The following is a 14298-nucleotide window of genomic DNA, read 5'->3' on the forward strand; positions in this document are numbered from 1 at the left end:
AGCACCAGGAGGGTGTCCAGACAGGACCCACAGAGACCAAAGGTGCAACCAGAGGGATCGGAGAGGCGGCAACCCCAGAGGCAAAGCCCAATAAGCAGAGCACCAGAGGGACAGGGCGGAGAACTGAAAAACTCTGAAAAAGGACTAGGAACCAAGCCTGGGAAAACCAACAGACCCCCCACAAGATGACCTGAACCCCCACAAGATGACCTGAACCAAAAAAAAACAAGCCCTGCCCGTAGGAAACCAGCACCGGAGGCAGAGAAACACAAAGCGGAACCCCAAGCGACCGAGCACGCCAGGACATGATAGAAAACCCAGCACAGCCAGCTAAATGAATAGGGCTGTTGAGAATAAGGCCCCGGGTACCAATAGCCGGCAAAAAACAGCAGAAGGAACTCACCACCAAGAACAGCTAAGCAGACTAGGCAACATGCAGGCACCAACCTGGAGAACGGGACACAGGCTGCACGACCAGACCAGGAACCGGCAAGCCCAATACCACTGTGAACACACAGAACCTGCGAAGACTAGGACAAACATGCAGGAGCATAATTTTCATGGAAAACGTTGAGGTCGAAAAGGACGCCAGACCAGACCAGGCCAGACCAGTCACAATTACCCCACTTTTCAGGCAAACCAGAACAGGCACCTCGAGGCTCTGCAACGGGGAAGGCAGCCGCCGACCCAAACCAGGACCAGCACCAAGGAACCAGCAGGCAAGGCCCCAACAAGGCTACCCGGGCAGCCAAGAAGATAGGGGGACTGACCGCAGCAGACTACCATCCACTGAGCAAACCACAGGACCCGAAGGCAAATAACCACAGGAGAAAACCAGGGCCAACCAAGAAGAAGAGCCAAAAGAAAACAATCAAAAGGGAAGGGAACAAAAGCACAGACCCAACTGTCAGCGCAGAGGACATCGGAAGAAAACAAGGACCCCGAAGGCTACCAAACAGTGCAGCACCCCCATAGGGTAACAAAAGATTGGCAGAACCATGCCGCAGGCCACAACCAGAGAAAACGGGCCAGTATAGCAGAGGAGGAAGTCACAGACACCCCAACAAGAACTGCAGACACAACCAGAAACAACACAGTGAGACAACCATAAGTGGACATCCAACACACAGGATCCACAGGCACAGCCACAGCAAGAGGTGAAAAACCCTGCCTTAAGAAGGAAACGGGCACTCCCAAAACGAGGCAGAGCGGGCGCCAAACCAGAGGCCAGGAAAAGACTGACAGGTCACCATCCACCGGTGAGCCACTGAATCGAAAGGCAAAAAGCCCCAGAAAATAATGCAGAGCAGCCAACAAGCAGGTCACAGAGGAATAATCCACCCGGAAAGTGGCAACAGGACTCCACCAACGAGAGCACTGTGGAAGCTGAAGAGACCGACCACCGCCAAACCAAATGTGGAGAAACCCCACATCAGAGCACAACAGTCCAAACACACCTTGAAGCACCAAACAGGGACTCCAGCACAGGAGCTTACTAAGGCACCCACTGCCATTGCCCCTAGCAAGCAGAGAACAGCAGAAGTGTAGAAAAGCAATTCAAGGGCATGTCACAAAACACTACCCCCCACAAGAGTCATGCATCCCATGGCTGCCAAATACCAGCCCCTGACATCCAGCTGCATCGCGAGCAGGAAAAGGCAGATACCACCTCATCAGGGCAGCAGAAACAGCAATGGCGCACAGGCCTTGCAAAGCAGAGGAAGAGGCGTGACCCGCACAAACAGGCAGCCACCTCACCAAGAAGGAAAACCTAGGATCATGCACAAGCAGCGCATTGACCAGCCAGTGCGGCACAGAGCAGAGGAGGAAATGGATTGTGCAGCACAGCGGGACACTGGAGCCTATACCCCCGGAAGATGGCGAGCAAGGCACCAATACCAGGGAGGGCGAACAGCGCAGCAGGCAACCCGGAACCACAACCAAAGCCGCAGCTGCCACCAGTGGGCTGAGCCACAATGCCAGCATCCAAAAAGCAGTGAAGCTACGTATCAACCGAGGGGAAGCAGAAACAACCTGGGCCAGCAGAAACAACCGAGGCTGGTCGCCTCCCAAATCGCAACCGAACCCCAGAAGACACCAGGCAGGCAGGAAGCCCAAAACACCAACATGGAAAAGGGGTGACAGCAGGACAAAGCTGCACAGACTGGACACATGGCTCAATGTAGCAGAGGGTACAACAACAGTGCATGAACACCCAGTCAGAAGCCAAAAACCAAAGAGGCGGAGGAAGCCGAAACCAAGACCCGCACCAGCCCCAAGCTCAGGCAGCCCGACCAGCAGAGACCCAAGAAGAATTCTCGCCGCGCTGACTACGAGCGGAGGCGATCCTTTTAGCGAAAATTGATTGTTGATTTTAAAATATTGTGCCACTAACTGCTTTTAAAGTTATCCAGGTCTTAACAGAATTTCTCACTTTCAGGGGTGTTGCCGACTGGGGCAGGTCGCTTCTCGGGGGCTCCCGGCGGTAACGGGCGCCATTTTGGCTTGGGCATTACCTCACAGCTTAGCCCTGCCACTCCCCTGCCGCTCCGCCCCTACTTATTCGGGCCACATGAGGCAGCGCAGCGGACGAGCGCAGCGGGCGCGACGTAGGCGCGCCGGAGTCGTGCCAGAGTCCTGCCCGTCTGCGCCCGTCCGCGGCAGGCTGGGGCCTGGGGCACGAGACGCTGCCGGCCTTATCGTCTATTCATCTTCTCAGCTACGCCGCCTCTGGGTCCCCGGTTGTATAAACCCGTCCACCACAGCTTACCTGTACCATCTTGGCTTACACTGTTCCTCCTTTAACCCCCCCCCTGAGATAGCCCCATCAATAATACTCCCTGCACCTTCACCTCCCCCTGATCACCTGCCATTGCTAGCATCCCCTGTCCAGCGGCCCACCACCTCGGCTGCCCTCCTGAACACCAGATCGGCAGTGAGCCACCAATACGATATAGCTGAGTATCTTGATTCTTACGAGCCAGATCTCCTTTTCTTGACCGAGACCTGGTTCAAGACGGACTCTATGCCTGACGTTCTTGCCGCATTACCATCAAACTATGTTGCCATCCGTGCAGACCGTCCTGAAGGTAAACGGGGTGGGGGGGTGGCTCTAATAGCCCGCTCGGATCTCAACTTTCAGACCCTCCCTTCTCCCCCCATCACTGATGTCGACCTTCTTGTAGCCCGTTCCACTTCCCACCTAGTTCCCCTTACCGTCGTCCTGATTTACCGTCCCCCTCAATCTACCCCTTCCTTTCTCCCTAATATTCAAACCCTCTTGGCCACTCTGGCTGTTAATAACTCCTCAGTATTAGTTCTGGGGGACCTTAACTATTGGCCTGATGATCCTGCCGAATCTCCACAATCTAAGGACTTTACAGGCCTTATGGAAAGTTTGAATTTCGTCCCGTGGATTCACAGCTCCACACACTCCCACGGCCATACGCTCGATCAAATCTGGGCGTTGAACATCCCACTTACTTCTCCTATCATATCCCCCTGTTCATGGTCGGATCACTTTATCATCACCTTCTCCCTCTCCCTTGCACCCCTGCTAAAACCCCCTCTGCCCAAAAACACCTGGGTCCGCAAATGGGGTAAGACGGATATGCCCTCCTTTTGTTCCACTCTGGTCAAAACCTGTCCTGATCTATCTGACTTACCTGTCACCCCTCAACTGGCCGTCATTAATAACTGGCTCACGACGGCAGGCGACGAATTTGCCCCACTTAAGCGCCTCTCAGTTAAGCGGATCCATGCAGCTAACCGCTGGTTTACCACCGATCTGAAGGAAAAAAACTAGCCGCCAGAAGGGCCGAACGTGCTTGGAGAAGAACCTACGACCCTGCCAAAAAAACAACTTATTTGGCAATTCTGCAGACCTATAAAAAAAGCATCCTGGAAGCTAAAACCGAGTTTTACACTAACAGGATAATGGTTGCGGAATCGCAGTCGAAGGAAATCTTCTCCACCGTTCATGAGCTTGCCTCATCCTCTAGAGCCACTGCTGCTATTCTCCCGTCCCAACCCCTCTGTGACTCGCTCAATGAGTTTTTTATTGATAAAGTAGTTAAAATTAAACAAAACATTCCCCCGCCTTCCGCCAATTTTGTTGATCCCCACATCCCCCCCACCATTCTTAAATTGACCAACATCCCATTGCTCACTACTGCAACTCTCTTTCCTCTACTTCACCGAATTAAATCCGGTTCCCCTCTTGACTTTGCCCCCGCCAGTATTCTTAAGGAAGTTTACTTAGCTTGTCCTTCCCCTTCCCTAACCCTCCTCAATGCTTCACTCACTCTGGGTCACGTCCCTACCCTACACAAATCAGCAGTTGTTATCCCCATTCTCAAAAAACCAGATGCCGATCCCTCTCTGCCCGCTAACTTTCGCCCCATTTCACTCCTTCCCTACCTTGCGAAAGTGCTGGAAACTCACATTAGCACCACACTCAGCGCACACGTTGAAGCAAATCATTGCCTCTCCCCCTGTCAAGCTGGTTTTCGTCCCCTGCATTCTACAGAAAAAGTGGTCGTCTCAGTCATGGACAAGCTGCGGGAAGGTATTGACATCAACCTCCCGCAAGCCTTGATTTTGCTAGATCTATCCGCCGCCTTTGACACGGTGGACCACACCATCCTCCTTAACCGTGTCTGGGCGGCGGGCATAGAAGGCCTAGCCTTCTCCTGGCTGGAGTCCTTCCTGGCTGGGAGGTCCCAGGCAGTCCGGCTGGCTGACTTTAAGGCGACCTCTCGGAAAGTAGAATGCGGGGTCCCCCAGGGCTCATCACTTTCTCCCCTTCTGTTTAATCTTTATATTTTTCCCCTCATTTTTATGTTACAGCAACTGGAGGTCACCGTATTTAACTACGCGGATGACCTCCAGTTAATCTTCAATCTTTCCCATTCACCTTCATCTGCTTTAAATGTCCAAACCATCATGATCCTTATCCAAGATTGGATGAACTGCAGCCACCTCAAACTCAATCCGGACAAGACTGAATTGATCTTGACCGGAGGTGGCTGCAGTCCATGGACCCCTTCCTTCTGGCCCTCTTCCCTTGGTACCCCTCCACTCCCGGTGACTAAAGTAAAAACCCTGGGAATTTACCTTAATTCCCAACTCACTGTTCACCCACAAGTCAATTCGGTGGTCTCTTCTTGTTTTTTTTCTCTTAGGGTAATTAGGAAGGTTTCTCGTTTTTTCACCCCCCCAGCTTTAAAAATCATCATGTTAGCCATGGTTCTATCCCGTATAGACTATGGAAACATAGTCTATAACGGAGCTCCTGCATACCTGATTCGCCGTCTACAACTGGTGCAGAATCAGGCGGCTCGCCTGATCCATGGCTTACCCCGATACCACCGAGTCACACCTTTACTTAAATCGTTGCACTGGCTCCCGGTTAGAGAACGTGCCCTATTCAAACTTGGTTGTCTTGTATACCAGGCTAGATCGGGCACTGCTCCTCAGTTCATCTGTTCCCTTATCAAGCCATATTGTCCAGGCAGAGAACTTCGCTCAGCCCACTTGGCCCTTCTTACCATCCCGCGCTTTAAAAAGCAAAGGGCTGGCGGAGCGAGGTTCGCAGTCCTGGCCCCAACCTTCTGGAATTCCCTCCCTGTCACACTTCGCACTTCACTGTCCTATCCCCTGTTTCGAAAAGAGCTTAAAACTTTCTTGTTCACACAAGCATATCCGACCTAATTCTTATCTGCCGTTTGGCCACTGATCAACACTAGCGCCATGAAACCGCGTGGTATGCGAGCGCTGAATAAATAATTTTAAATTCAAAATTCAAATTCAAGAAGCAGGACTGAAAAGTAACAGGAAAGCAGTCGCCAAACCAGCGCTCCAGCAACCAAACACACCACCAGTCATCCGGATGGAGGCACTGCACTCCAACACCCAAAAAAAGGGAAAAAAAATGAAGAAATCCCAAGCCCATAGCACAGCAAACCAGTGGCCGGGCATGGGACTTTTGTGAATTTGGAAGGTGTGATTGGAGGCATGGAGGCCTCAATGAGTGAGCCATCATGGCGAGAGGGATGAAGGAGTAATATCTATTTACATACTCTTAATACAATACATGTTCAACCTGGAGAGACCCAGGCCCCCCCCCATGAAAGACCCAATCAAACCAACTGGATTGCACTACCAGAAACTTTGGGGAAAGGGAGCAGTGAGATAGGGCGGTAGTTCTGTAGTTCTCTGGGAGACCCTATTTTTGCCTGTAGGTTGTTCAAGCTTGAACCTTTAAAAGGATCCCCCCCCCACTGTAGTTACCTTCTATGAATTCCATAAATCAACATGGCTGACACATGACCAATAAACATACTAGTAAATGGTAGATATGCTGTAACACAAGTGTTGCCACATCACTTGCTCCAAGCTACAGGTGGAGATGTTACCTTCATGGTAGGGGCTCACAAAGCGTATATAACCAGAGGTAATCTATTCATGACAGTTTCATGAATACACTGTAAAAGCAGTTCCCAACAATTCTGCCGCTTATGTGGATCTAGAAATACCGCTCACATATCGAGAGCACAAATATTGGATCCAAGGATCCCTCCCACATACTGCAGCACACGTCGGACTGGGTCCCATCAGCAACAAAGGGGCTACAGGACCATTGTTGGCCGGCTACACACCGTATCCAGAAATAGCAAACCTAAACACAATAGAATTACGTACACATCTAATTAGGTTATACAGAGGTATGACGCAAAATGTCACGTGAACAATGGCACAGAACTCGCCAAGGGATGCTCAAGTTGCACAACCACATTTAGCAATGCAGGCAATTAGTCTGGTAACTATTAATTCAGTAATGGCAAAGATTCCCACTAGACAGGAGGAAATCCATTTTGGATCGCACAAAAAACAAATCAGCTTGAAGCCGTATTTATCTATACGGGACCCCAAGAAAAACAGAATTCTGTTAGCGCTCCCTCATCGTCGTGAGGGAACGCTAACATGGTGGAGCTGGCTGCACATGCCTTTTGGGAGTCAACCATCACATTAACTCATTTTCCTACAATGGAGTTTTGGAGTAATCACGTCTCGTCTGAATTATCATTGTCACATTTGAAGAATATAACACATGAAAATCTTAATATATGAACTGAATACGGGCAACAGTCCACGGCGACCACTATCCGAGCATTGAGTGCTGGGTCGTGATTTATTGAGCTTTGATGTAAGCACTAACAGGCATCGTAAGTGATCTACTTCTTGAGCGTGACTGTTGCGAAGTTTGCCCTGAGGCAGCTCCTTGTGGGGCGAAACGCGTTGGCTGTTCTTGCTGATTTTTTAAACATCTTTTGGCACTCTGTGTGACGACAAGACAAGATTAAAAGATTTGTTACTGAGAAACAAAGAAAAAATCTGGATCTGATTACTATACTGTGCATTTATGCTTTGAATAATTGTTATGTTGCCTCTCTGTGTCAAATATTGTTTAGCAATCGTTGAGTCCTATGGCAGTGGACTAATGAGGTGGGCAACATTGAATTTGTACCTATAGACAACAAATTTGTCTAGGTAGGTGGTGCGGCTCCTCAGTATCCCTTACTGCCATCTCTTTTGCTGAGCTCTTGCAGAAGCCCCAGCAATATATCACAGTCATTTAGGCTGGGATGAGGATTTGCCTTCTCAAATAATCCCCATAAGGTCCAGCTGTCAAGTGCAACCTCAGTACCCAATTGACCAAGAGGCAAAAAAAGTTAGAGAAATATTAACACAACTTGAATATCAAGGCGCCAATAAACCTTGTAACTCACCGATGAACAACCCTACTTTATTGTAGTAATACCAGATCACTCACATAAAGTAGTCTTACACAACAAACATCTAAACAGTAATTCTCGCACATTTATAGTACAAAATATTACACAGCACTAAAATATAAAACCACATTAGACTTTTCAAATGGCCTTTTCTGTCAAAACATTACACCTGAAAGCAGGTATTTGACAGCATTTCCCGCCTTATGGTCACAAAAACAATTCTGCTGTTTGGTACAGGGTATGAGAACAGCCTAGGTTTGTTCTCAGCCCATGTAACAGAACTGTTACAAAGATTGGACAATGAAGCATTGTCCTCTGTTGATGAGATACCTTATGTATGATGACTTAGACGCTCATCTGGACAGATAGATCGCATTATCCTGGGATTTGCTATTTTTGGATACAAATTCAATTTAAAAAAAATCTAAAATTGCCTATATCAGTGTCCTGTTCTTGGTATACAAGTTGTCAACTGAAGGCAAAAGCTTAGCACCACACTTCTTAGAGCAGTGCATGCTTTTACAACCAACCTCAATAAAAAGGCTACAATTGGTAGTACATACATACCAGTTTTATGAATTGATCTGTCCAGACTTCTCAAGCAACATTGGACACTAGAATGCACACATATTTTGCATGCAGTACAAGCTAACATGCTAGCTGCAAAACACTTACACACTCAATGTAAGCACAGCACACTTTGTAATCCGCGTAATTGCGGGGACCACAGGATACACATTTGTCACTTTCATCGAGGGTGACACTGTAGAAATAGCATATAAATTGCATCTACACTCAAATGCTGAAATGCGTTTTGCTCTTACAGAAACGATTCTGACAGCGGTACAGACGGCTGTAGTGGGAGAAAGTTTGTTGGCTCAGGGAAAACACATAATTGTTGTTACTCCCATCCCAGCCTTAAAGTCTGTTACAAAGGCTAGGGTTCCTAACGCAAAAGCCTTATAAACAAGATGGATACAATGGGCCAGATCACTGACATCAACTGATGTAGACTACATATCTGACTCTACAATACAAACACAAGCATACCTGCAATATGAATAAGAATAGCCTCTTTCTCGTCAAATAATGCCTCTAAATCAGAATGACTTTATAGTTTACACTGATCGTCTGCTCCGCCTGCAGTTGAAAGAAACCATCAATACTCTGCTGCTTGCACAGTTATTAAGGGTAAAATGAGGTATGGAGAATTCCAGCCTCTAAAAATATATACACAATCACTAGGTGATTGCACTTCACTACTGGCTGAACTGAAATCTCTAATTCTGGCACTGACAAACAAGACAGCGTAGCTTCTCCAGGGAAGCAGTATATTGTTCCCTTGTCTTCTAAATCTCATCTAAGACATTTGGCCTTGTACCAAGAGTGTTATCCAAAGTCTGCAGTTTTCTATCCAAAGTCTGGAGCTCCTCATTCAACTCCTTTTAGATGCCAATTGTCTGGCTAAGGCAATGGCCCTGTACTACTACTACTTAAAGGCATCCCATTCTACTATACCTGAGGAAGCAAAGCCCTGATTATGAGCAAAATACTCAGAGACTACTTTCGCCAGAGAGTCACTGTAGCACTTGTCTACCAGGGTGGATGGGTTAAGGCGCAATATGGGGACTTGAAGTCGATCCCCTGCCAGGTGGACCCCAGCAAGACGGCTGTGATCAGACAATGTGTGTGCCCTAAATATTCAGAATTGTTAATGTATTGTCTGAACCTATGAGAATGAACAAATTGGTCTATCCGTGTACGAAGCTTACAGATGTGGGAGAAATATGAGTAATCCCGATCTTCCCCATGCTCATATCTGCATCTCCCAAAGTTCCAGCATGTCCTGCAGGCCCCTTTCCAGCTTATAAGCTGGTGCACCTAGTGGGGGGGGGCGGGGGGGGTAGAGCGGTCCAACAGTACATTATCACACATTGAAGTCATGCCTAGCAGTAGAGTATCGGTTGGAGTATTGCCAGGTGTACAGAAAGAGACTGCAAGAAGGTTACCTAATTCTGGTTCTGGGCATAGACACTCCCCAGTGTTATCTCTTTCCTCAGTAGTTGACCTTCAAGGAACACATACCTACCCTCCCTGTCAGTGACAGAGTGCATGAGCTCAAAGGGGATCCCCACCCTAATCCATATCAAGGTTACCCTAGCATAGGCTGAGTATGAGGTGGCATACAGCTGGGCCCGTCATCTGCGTCTCAGCTGGCAATCCTCCTCCCCCAGGTTCGGTCCTGAAGCATGGCCACTTGCACCCTTTGCCGCTTTAGATATCTGTGAATGTTATGTCTCTTGGAGGCTGATCCCATCCCCTTAATGTTCGAAGACAAAAAAGTTCAATGCCTGCCGGTGGTCAGCCATGAAAAGTTACATACTACGTGAACCCTCATCGTCATCTCAGAACTCCCACATTCACCCCTCCTCTCATCAATGAGCGGCTCAATCCTTGTGCAAACAGATATAATTAAAAACTAAAATAACCCACAACCTTAAACTCCCCAACATATGGCAGTACTGCAACAGCTGGTCATCCAAACAGAATATTTCAAAACATAATCGTAAGGAAAAGCTCCCCTAGTCAGTCAGCAAGGGCTTTTCAAAGAGGGGTAGACAGCGCTGCTCTCACCAGGTCAGTGCCATGCCGACCCATCACATAGTGTATAGATCAAGGATCCATCCAGCAATCTACCATCTACACACACAACTCCATCATGTGTCTCAGGAATTCGTCAAACATAGTCTGAAAGAACCTCCCCCTTCCTTGGATAAACCTCACCCCCAGCATCAAAAGTATCACAGGTAGCACAGGATATCAAATCAGTTACTCTGCCATCTGCGGGATCACCACAGGAAGTCCAAGTCTGTCGCCATGAGAAGTCGCATAATCAGACAGCCCCGATTTGTACTCGGCTGGGGTCCCAGCTCCTGAGTATGTTTTGTGAGCCATTACGATGTCTGCGGCCGCCTGAAGGGGCACTGCCCTCTAGTTCGGTCTGTGAAGGAGATGGCTCACCCCGAGTACCTACTGGATACAGTAGACCCTGAGAGAGTTGACGAGAGGATCCCCCTCTTTGAAAGCCTCCAGCCAGTTCCATGCCGACTCTGGGCTTTCGCAGAAGTGTGTGGTTCCATCAAGTATAATCCGGAGTTTGGAGGGTAACATCAGGGAGTAGATTATGCCATTATCTCTGACAACTTTCTTAACCTCCAGGAAGGAAGCCCTTCTGGCCTGCACCGTCGCCGTAAAGTCTGGGAACACCGACAACCTGCTATTATCCACCATGAAGGGGCCCCCCGAGTGTGCTGTTTGCAGGATTATATCTCTGTCCCGATAATGCAGCAATCTAGCCACAATTGATATAGGAGGCCTGTCTGGGGCCGGTGGCCATGCTGGAACCTGGTGCACATGTTCCAGTCCAAAGAGGGGGGTAAGTAGATTGTGGGCCACTTCTGACTCCAGCCAGTTTTCCAGATATTATACCGTATCATCACTTTCCACTCCCTCAGGAAGGCCCACCACCCTGATGTTATTTCACCTGTTGTGGCCTTCTGCATCCTCTGTATGACCTTCAAGACGTTGGACTCTGTCTCGCAGCTCTGATACCTGACCTGTGAGCACTGAACAGCTGAACAGCTGACGAGCTCCACCTCTTTGACTCTATCCGCTAATTTGTGATTTCCTGCCTGCAGAAGGCCAAGTCCCACTGATGCCGTACCAATATCCTGCTAAAAGGTGACCTTGGTGTCTGCTGTGGCTGCCAGAATCTTCTCCAGTTGTAGGCTTAAGGGGTCCACTGCTTGGGTAACATAATTATTGTTCGCTGAGAGAGTGCAGGGGTGATCATTTGTTTCTGTGGTTATCCCCATCAGTTTGGTTCTGGGTTTCTCCATCAGGACAGCAATAGTGGAAAAAAGAGAGGATTGGCTAAGGATATAGTAGGGTCTGGTTTGCCCTGTGGGGTTCTCTGATCATGGATTAGGCAGGCCCTTGCCGTATATCCAAGGATGAACTGCGTGATAACACGCAGCCCCAGTCCAGCAGATAGTCTGGGATTGAGAAATTTCAGTCATTCAAAGGGTCTTGTATCTGAGGATTGCCTGGCGGCAGTTTAGCATATGTGGGCTCAGGTGATCTAACACTGTGTACCCTTATCTCCGAGGAAGCAATGTAGGTGGGTGCCTCTCAGGCATGCCTAGTTGCTGGGGCGTGAGCTGTTACTTCGTTAGATGTGTAGTAAGAAAGGCACCACTCCAGTGGGCATGCAGGAGTCTCAGTCACAAACAAAGAGGGTGTGGGGACATAGTGGATGCCAGGGGGTACTCGCTGCCACCCCAATCACCACAATTTCCTGGCATTACAATGCGTCTCACCGGGTCCTCCCCCGCAGTAGCTGGGTCATAGAAAGGTGAATCAGGACATTTCAGATATGCTGTCTGGCCGCAGCCCGAGTCCAGGGGTTCAGGCCAGAAGCCCACCGGGGGTGCCACTCCCCTGTTATCCTCTGCAGCATTCACAGTCGCATCCCTGACTGCCAGTGAGTCCCGTGTCCGGGAGTGGTGGGTCTGGTCTTGACTGCAACCCTGCTCAACTGTCTCTTGGTCAGAATTCCAAAGTTAGGCATCCCAGGGCAGCCCTGGCCACAGACAGGGCGCAACTACTGCACCTCCTGGAGATACCCATAGGGCTCTAAGCAGTGTCCTCGTAGCAGCAGAGAGGAACCGCATCAGTACAGGCCTCACTAGTGTTTACAGCTTTCATATAGTTGGGGCTGACCTGTGAAACAGACCGCAGTCACGATAGTTCCTCCTGTTTGCCACCCGAGGGAAGGGGGGAACAGCCATCTCATCCCAGCTGAGCAAAGTTGTATATCATTCAGGCCCTACGGCCCAATGTCGTTGTTGGTCCACCCCCTACGAATCACACCTCGTCCAGAAGCAGGTCAAGCGTAGCACCACTCGGAGGCTGAGGAACCCCGCTCCAAGGTCGCCCCAGGGCCCGCCGTTCACCACTCCACCTGTGGCAGGACCTTGTTCAGGGGAGTGCTGTAGCGCCACTGCTTGATCACTCTCCAGCCATGTTCAGCCGCTCGCCCAGTGCCCCACAGGGCCACTCCAGCACCACCAGGGCCACCGCACACGGGACAACGCTGGCAGGCTGCGGTCGTTGGCACCGCCAGCTATCTATCTCCATGGAACCCTGCAAACGGCGGTCTCACTATGTGGACACTGTCGCTGAGTGCATGGCGAGCCAGAAAACGTTAGTCTGTAGGCAGGTGCTGCCGGGTAGACAGGATTTTTACCGGGCCCGTCATGGATCTCTTTTAACAAGCATCCGATGTGGCCACCATCTTGGCCGCACCCTACACCCCACACCCCCTCAGCAGTGTATATATTTTACACAAGATTCCAGTTGCCTCAATAAATATTTGAAACCGTATTTTTGTATTTCTTGTGTACCTCTTTGTGCGTGCATGAGTTACAAACGAAAGGGTAAGATTTGTTTCCACGATTTCCTTGGTGCGGGGGGGGGGGAGGATTTAGGTTGACAAGTACTGAGGTTGCTGACACCATCCAGTGCCCTGTCAGTTTAGGGGCCCAGGTGGCACACTGAGCTAGCCAGGAACCAGGGCAACATATTCTGAAGGTATGTGGGACTCATTCCCACATAGTTGTAATGCTTATGTGGCTCAACAGTACAGTCATACTCTGAAAGTAGGAACCGTACAACAGAGTCCTGTTGACAACAGCATTACTTATTTGCCAATTCTGGAAAAACATCAAGCCTATTCATATTCACCTTTAAAGGTTTCTGAGCAACTGCCAGTCCATCTGTTGGGCTGATGTAAGAGGCCAAAGACAAGCTTCAAACATAACTTACAGTGTGTGCTACATTTCGGAGTGCAAAGAGGATGCTTGTGAAGAGGAGGAAGAAGTTGCAGACTTTCAACAGTACTATGACATTTCTGAGCCCAAAATGTCACATCTGAAGATCTTCCAAATAGCCCCTGGGCCTCCTTATGAGTCCAAGCACCAATACATAATGTAACGTAAGTTCCAGTTGCCTGGGTGTCTATGTTGAAACATATTCTGCAAACTTTGCTGATTCCTCAACTGCAACATTTCTACAGGGTCCTCCAGGAGGACCATCTTCTCTTCTGGATTGTATTGAAATAGCTCCCCAAGTTATGAGTGAACATTGTGTAATGGTCTTATCTTCTTTAGTTGCTTTGGTCATTATCCACGTGCATGTTAGATTCTATTCTGTTATGGAATGTTGTGAGTGACTCGTGTTCTGTGAGGCAGTTGCTCTCAGATCCTTTTCCCTGCCGGTTGCTGCTGGCACCTGTGCTGAATAAATATCTTTCTACTCAACTTCCTTTGTGTCCTGGAGTTGATTACTACAGAATATTGTGGCGACGATGCACAGGTGCAAGAAGAACCCATTCGTCATTCAAGTTAAGTTGTGAAGAAGTTCGAGCGTGGATGAAGACTTG

Source organism: Lissotriton helveticus, chromosome 9, assembly GCF_964261635.1.
Source record: "Lissotriton helveticus chromosome 9, aLisHel1.1, whole genome shotgun sequence".
NCBI classification, from domain to species: Eukaryota; Metazoa; Chordata; class Amphibia; order Caudata; family Salamandridae; genus Lissotriton; species Lissotriton helveticus.